Consider the following 6,210-nt stretch of genomic DNA (forward strand, 5'->3'; position numbering starts at 1 on the left):
TGCGCGGCCCGAGGTGCTGCAGAGTGACGAGGCCGTTTGACAACACGTTGCTGTGTGTCACCAGAGGTTTGACACCCGTGGTTAGGCTCTGAGGTACTTTTTATCAGGAGAGAATCATCTTTGAACACCTTTTTGGTTTTATAGGTAAAATCTGAAAAGATTTTTTTTGTTTTGGCTGTCTGCTTCCCTCAAGCCACTCTCCTGCTTTTTTTCCTAGGTAAGGGGTTTTGATACCCATGACTGCAGGAGGGGCTTCTGGAGTTTAGCGTTGTCCTAAAACCTAATAGTGAGGGAAATGCAGGGGTCTGAGTTTTATTTTCCACACTCTTGAATTGTGAACTGTTACCTGGCACATGAGAGAAAAAGTTGTTCCTGTGGATGTTCTACTTTCTCCTCTTGATCCCTTGAACATGAAAACCTCTTTCTCCTATTTTTTTGATGGAGTTTTGAGCGAGAATAGAAACAAAAGACCTGGTATTTCAGAAAGGAAAGCTCTTTCTGCTTTTAAGTTTTTTTTTAATCTGCCCTATAGATAATTTTGAAAAGGACACAAACAAGGATTCTCTTCACATATAAACACAAACACTTTAAGGAGATTTTTCCTCAGAAAAGTTCTCCTTTTTCTTTGCCTCAGATAAACCAAGGAGTCGATATGCTGTGAATAGCTCTGGTGACACCACAGAAGATCAAGATGGGGACTCCAGGTAGGAGGAGGACATTTCTTCTTGCCTAAGAGTTTGAAATGGAGGAGAGGTGACTCTCTTACCTCCTAGTTCAATAGGCAAATTCTCTTGGACTATTAGAAGACAACTTGCCAGAAATGCTGTAATGCCAAGTTATAAGCAAATCAGTGCTTCATAATGACAAATGGCTCATGAGGGAATGCTACTGAATCTGTTGTTTACTGCGCAAGGTATAGGACAGGTGTTTTGTGCTTGTTAGAAAGGTGATATTACTTGTTAAGAACTAGGAATATTAATCCTTTGGCAAAATTCCACTTGTCTTCTCCTGCCTACCTCTAACTGGATATATTGTTCAGTTGCCTCAAATTCTTCCCTAGCTTGTGTACTGTTGTATGGAATTGCTGTGCACTAATGAATAACTAATTTTGTTTCTCCAGATATAGCTGCCTTTGTGTCTGTGGAGTGAAATAGGAGTTCAAAAGGAAACCGAGCCTTAAAGATAGTTTTTCAGTTGCCAGAAATCAGTGGGTAACAAATGCACTGAAAACAGGCAGTGTGTTATTCGGCATGCATATACGTACAAGTAGACCCTCTAATTATTTTTTGTAGAAAATTTGAAATCTGCTTCTTGGTTCTTAATCTATCACTATCAGATACGAGACAAATCTGGGAAAGAAAAAGTTGTTTTTTTTCCTCTGTTGGCACATAGTTAAGTTGCAGATCTTTTTTGTGAAGTGTGTTTTAATCTCCAGTATTAATCAAATGGTGGAGTAGTTTGCTGCTCGCCTCTCATACGAGAGTAAAAAAGAAGTGCTCATCACTTGCCCAGAAAAAGAAATTTAAATCCCAACCTCGCAAAAAGTAAGCTTGTCCTTAACTTTGTGACTGAAAATGGTTTAGTTGGAATTAAAATCACCCATGACCATAAACTTCATAAATTCGTGTTTTTCCAGAACTGGGATCTTAGGAAAACACATTTTTCTTCAGGTAATTTGTATCTTTTGTCTCTTCTGGTGTCTTTGGAACCTTCATATGCAGCCTTCTGTCCTGTCTCCAGTGAGCACAGTCTGGTTCGGGGCCCAGCTCCGGTGGGAGCAAGCCTTGGCGGTGGCAGTTTGGTAATTGGTGAACGGTGTTTCAGACTCTGCTGTGGGTAGAAGCTAGCATGTGCATTAGGAAGGCTCAGTGCACGCTGGTTATCTCAGGGATTTTATTGGTTGCTGTTCAAAACCCTGGCTAGTATTTCCCTAGACAGTGTTGGAATGGTACCAACTTCTGTCTGATACTGATTCGTGTTGCCTCTGCCCTGTTGGACAGAGCGCTTCAGGCGGAGCTGCGTTTGCTGGGTGTTGCCTGTGGTGCTGAACTAGGGTAGTGCAATATGTGGCTGCTACAATCGTTTTGAGTTATGGTCAAGTTATGAGAAAAATGCTAGTATTTTCCTAAAACTGGTTTTAAGTAGATTGACTGTGCTGGCATGTAACCTACATGTAACTTATTTATTTATTTATTTATTTATTTATTTATTTATTTAATTTGTAGTAATGTCAAGAGCTCTGGACTTGAAAGTTAGCGCTTAATCTCCTGATCCGGTATTTGTTGTTAAACTGTTAGTGTTTAAAAGAATTTGTGGTCTCTCAGCTGAGCTCACTAAGCACAAAGTATCGTATTTCTGAAGCACTGGAGGAGAGAATATTGAGGCAGCAGTCCCTGTCAGCAGTGATGGCCTTCAGAAAAAAGAAGTCGCCACTTGTACAGTTTTGTATGTGGCAATGCGTACAAATTCATGCTGCAGCGTCTGCACCTGACTCTTACCAAGGTCAGTGGTTATAAGCCTTGGATCTACTTAGATGAAATTGAGGTGTCAGCCAACACAGGTCCGTTAGCAGGGAATCCCTTAATGTCATCTCCTGCGGATCTGTCTGTAGCTGCTGTGCGGGTAAAGGTGAAATAGAAGGCAGTGAGTGTTCATGCTGCTCTGAAAGTGTTGGTTCTTCTCGAGGGCAGATAACAGAGGTCCAGCACACTGCTCGTGCTGCTGACATGGCTGGGTGCCTGCATTCAGAAAGTCAAGGTCTCTTGCAAAATTGTAGTTGTTTCAGGTTTACTTGTTGAAAAGGTTTTTTCCCAACACCAGTATAATCAGTAGAGGAGATTCTAAGGGGAGAGTGGGAGCAGAAAATTGCAGATTTCTTGGAAAGAGCAAGATGCATATGAGTTATAAACTAGGAAAGGAAGCTTAACTATTGTATGCTGTAAAACCAGTATTGTCACGGGGCCCATGAGGGTTTTTTCCATGTCAGTGTTACCAGTTTTCACTCCTGAGCTCCTGTTCAGACTGTGTTTTGTACATTCCCATTGAAGATCAGGAATGGAGTGACTGGTTTTGTGAAAGCCTCCCATTCCCCCACTGGCAGCTCTTTCAAACTTGGAAGTTTGTTCTCTAGCGCAGTGGTTCTCCTTCTGAAACCTTTGCTTCCCTAGTCTGTGGGGAGATTTCATCAGCACAAAGTCCCGTCTGTTTTCTGGTGATGGTGATTTTTGAATTGGGATTGTCTGCGATGAAGGTAATCTATTAAGTGATTTCATATTGTTTCTACAAGGCTTCTTCAAGGAAGAGTTGGCAAAAATATTCCTTTAAATCACCACGTATTGGTAGCATCGGTGGATGTTTCTGGTGGCACAAATTGAGGCTTTGGAGTGGGCAGAGTGCTCGGTTTGAGTTGATGGTGTATGGCAAGTTTGATAATTTGGCAGGTTGGGTCTTTCACATCTTTTCGTGTTCAGTAACAAAGGTTATTTCAGATTTATCTTGTTGCTGCAGTAGTTCTTATGAGGGTCGGGTTAATCGTTTTTTACACTGGATGGCTGTCTTTCATACACTAGCAATCTGTCACCAGCTGTGTCCTGGGTAAGGTTCACTGTGTCTTTTTTCCTAAACTATTGGAACTCAGGTCAGTGACTTTTCAGCAGACTTTTTCTGGAGCAGCTGAGGTATATGTATTTCTTTACGATCTCAGAAAGGCCAAAATAAGATCAGTTTGGCTGCCTTAACTCTCATTTTCCATGTAGCATATTTTGTATGTGTAATTGGATTTCTTTTAGCCTTCAGACTCAAAATTTCCTGGTCGTTGTTACACTTTTTGTTTTTTGTAGACAATTGCAGGTTATTCATGACAATCCTGCCTCTAGGTTAGTGGTGTGTATTTGCTTGTATTAACTTCTACTCAATGGACCTGTGTGTTTGGGTCTTCAGAGTAAAGATTTTTCTTCCTTTTAAAAGCAAGACAAGCAGCAGAAGGGGTTGAGATGTGTTGGTGGTGGCCACGCAACAAAACGATAGTCAGAAGAATCTGTCACTGTCAAAACAAATTTACTGTCAAGTGTTTCTCTTTGTTGGCTTCTTCTCAGCCTTTCATAACTTACTCTCTTCAAAAACATCCCTCAGTTTTTGAGTTTTTGCTTTACTACTAATGTGTACCCCTCACAGCTTATAGAGATCCCTGAGAGTCTTTTTATTTTTTTTCTCCTGTGAGAAAGCATGAGACAATTTCTGATTTGAAGCCATAAGATAAAGTTTTGTTAAATTTGAAATTTTCGAATTTTTTTTGTAATTTTTTGGAAGGTGGTATAGTCAGTGGGCAAAAATTCTAATGAAGATGCACATGGAGTAACTTATGTTATGCCAGACTTTGCCTTTTTTAGTAGCATAACCGAGTAACTGGAGGGGATTTAGCAAATTTGACAGCATTGATGTCATTAATTGGCCAAACGCTTCTGTTATAAAAAAATCCCAAGTTACTGACAAACAAGGACTTGAATGTCCCTTTCTAACAAACAGTAGTTCTCCTGTGACAACATTTCTGTATCCTCTGTCCCTCTTTCACTGGACTCCAGTGTTTTTACTTGTATTTGTTCTGAAAGGCTTCCTTTCTGTAAGCCTGTGCTTTTCCATTCGTCCATCCATCCCTTTAAACACCCTTCCTGTAATATCACCCCCCTTGTATAGTTTGTCGTTTGGGATGGCTCTAGGTTCCCTTTTCAACATGATTGGTGGAAATTCGCTGTCTTTTGAATTAAATAACTGCTGGAGGATTTCATTTTGTCACCCCTTTCTAACATGGACAGTGAAAGCTTTCATCGGATTTATTTTTCAGTATATTTAGGAAATTTGTTTCAGGAAACAAGTCCTTTTCTCCCTCGTTATTTGGAAGAAAAAAAAGCAGTCGACTGTTAAAATGAAAAAACAAGTGTTTCTCTGCTCTAAAAGTGAGTGCAGCTGTTAAGAGAGCCTCGCTCTGTACCTGTTGTAAAGAAGATTTTCAGGTTCTTTGCCTTGAAAACTTTTTCAGCTACTCTTCCTGGGCTTCTGTTTATTGCCTGAGGCAGACAGAGACAGAGAAGGGCTTCATGGTTGTGCCGTGAGGCTGGCCAGGCTTGTACCTGTTGTTTAGATCCCTGGGGCAGGCAGCAGCAGCTCGGTGTGCAAGGCCCTTTACAGAATCATGGCTGTGCTGCTGCAATAAATGTTCAGCATCCTCTTGTGGGTATGGAAGCACCAGAACCAGTTGTGAAGAGCTGTGGGTCATTTGGGGCTGCCTAGGATGTTCCTTTGGCGAGAACGCTAGTAACAGTCTAGAAAAGAAAGTAAAATTTAAAATCTGCTCTAAATCAGACTGCACCTTCTTCTGTTTTATCGTAAGGTAAGCATGAATTAAAAAGTACGGTGTAAATACAGCTCTGTAAATGCAGTGTATCATGGGAAGGCATTCCAGCAGCCAGGGTTAGCAAGGGGACTAATACACCTGAGCCTGTTTTCTCCATGTTGTCAATCTAAGCCTGCAATATACTCCAGAATTCACTTGCCATTAACTTTTGAGTCTTCTCAATAGTTTTATTTCCTTTACAGGAGTTTAACCCTTAATAGTTCAACATAGTTTTTAATATTATCTCTTTTTTTTTTTTTTGTATTTTGTGTACTTGCCTCGTTTATTTTCTTCTGTTGTGTTTTGTTTTGTGTTTATGGCCATGTTCCCATTTCAGAGACCAATGTCCTCTAACTGATGAGCAATTGGTTTCAGGGTAAGATCAAATGTTCTAAACAATCACCTTTGTCTAGAATGGCTTTTTTTTTCTCACCATCCTTTTAATTGTGCTTTGTTTCTAGTTTCTGTTTTACACCAAATGATGAAATAATTCCGTGCTAAATCACAGTGTCTCTAGGAGATGTATTGCTAAAGGTTTATGCCAGAATAATTACAAAGGTCCTACTAACATTTCTGTGCTTCCTGTAGGGTATCCAGGGTGGGTGTGGTTCTTTCCCTTCTGAGAACTGAAAAAGTTGTCATCTTCTGAGAATGCAACAAGTATAGCCTTGGCATTGTAGTTACTCCAACAAGGAGCCCTAGAACAAATTCCTTTCTGATGAGCAGTGACTTAAAAGTACAGATCAGTGAGTAAACTGTTTAATCCCACAGTAGTTATGGACAGCTCTTCCGAGACCTGGTTTTGACCAGTTGACTTGTTT

General features: G+C 40.5%; 1 protein-coding gene across 3 annotated transcripts in view; it reads left to right on the forward strand.

The window, feature by feature from the left end:
• The first annotated feature begins 642 nt into the window (after positions 1 to 642).
• Positions 643 to 6,210, forward strand: part of NPRL3 (nitrogen permease regulator-like 3 (S. cerevisiae)) — a 41,793-nt gene continuing 36,225 nt past the window's right edge. For 2 of the 3 annotated variants that reach the window (XM_009876113.1, XM_009876114.1), the window contains exon 1: positions 643 to 704. The gene's annotated coding sequence lies outside the window, so the exon portion shown is untranslated. Of the gene's footprint in view, positions 705 to 5,726; positions 5,766 to 6,210 lie in introns of all 3 variants that reach the window. The other variant, XM_009876112.1, reaches the window with a different exon arrangement.

The sequence above is a fragment of the Apaloderma vittatum genome, unplaced genomic scaffold (assembly GCF_000703405.1).
Source record: "Apaloderma vittatum isolate BGI_N311 unplaced genomic scaffold, ASM70340v1 scaffold29139, whole genome shotgun sequence".
In the NCBI taxonomy this organism is placed as follows: domain Eukaryota; kingdom Metazoa; phylum Chordata; class Aves; order Trogoniformes; family Trogonidae; genus Apaloderma; species Apaloderma vittatum.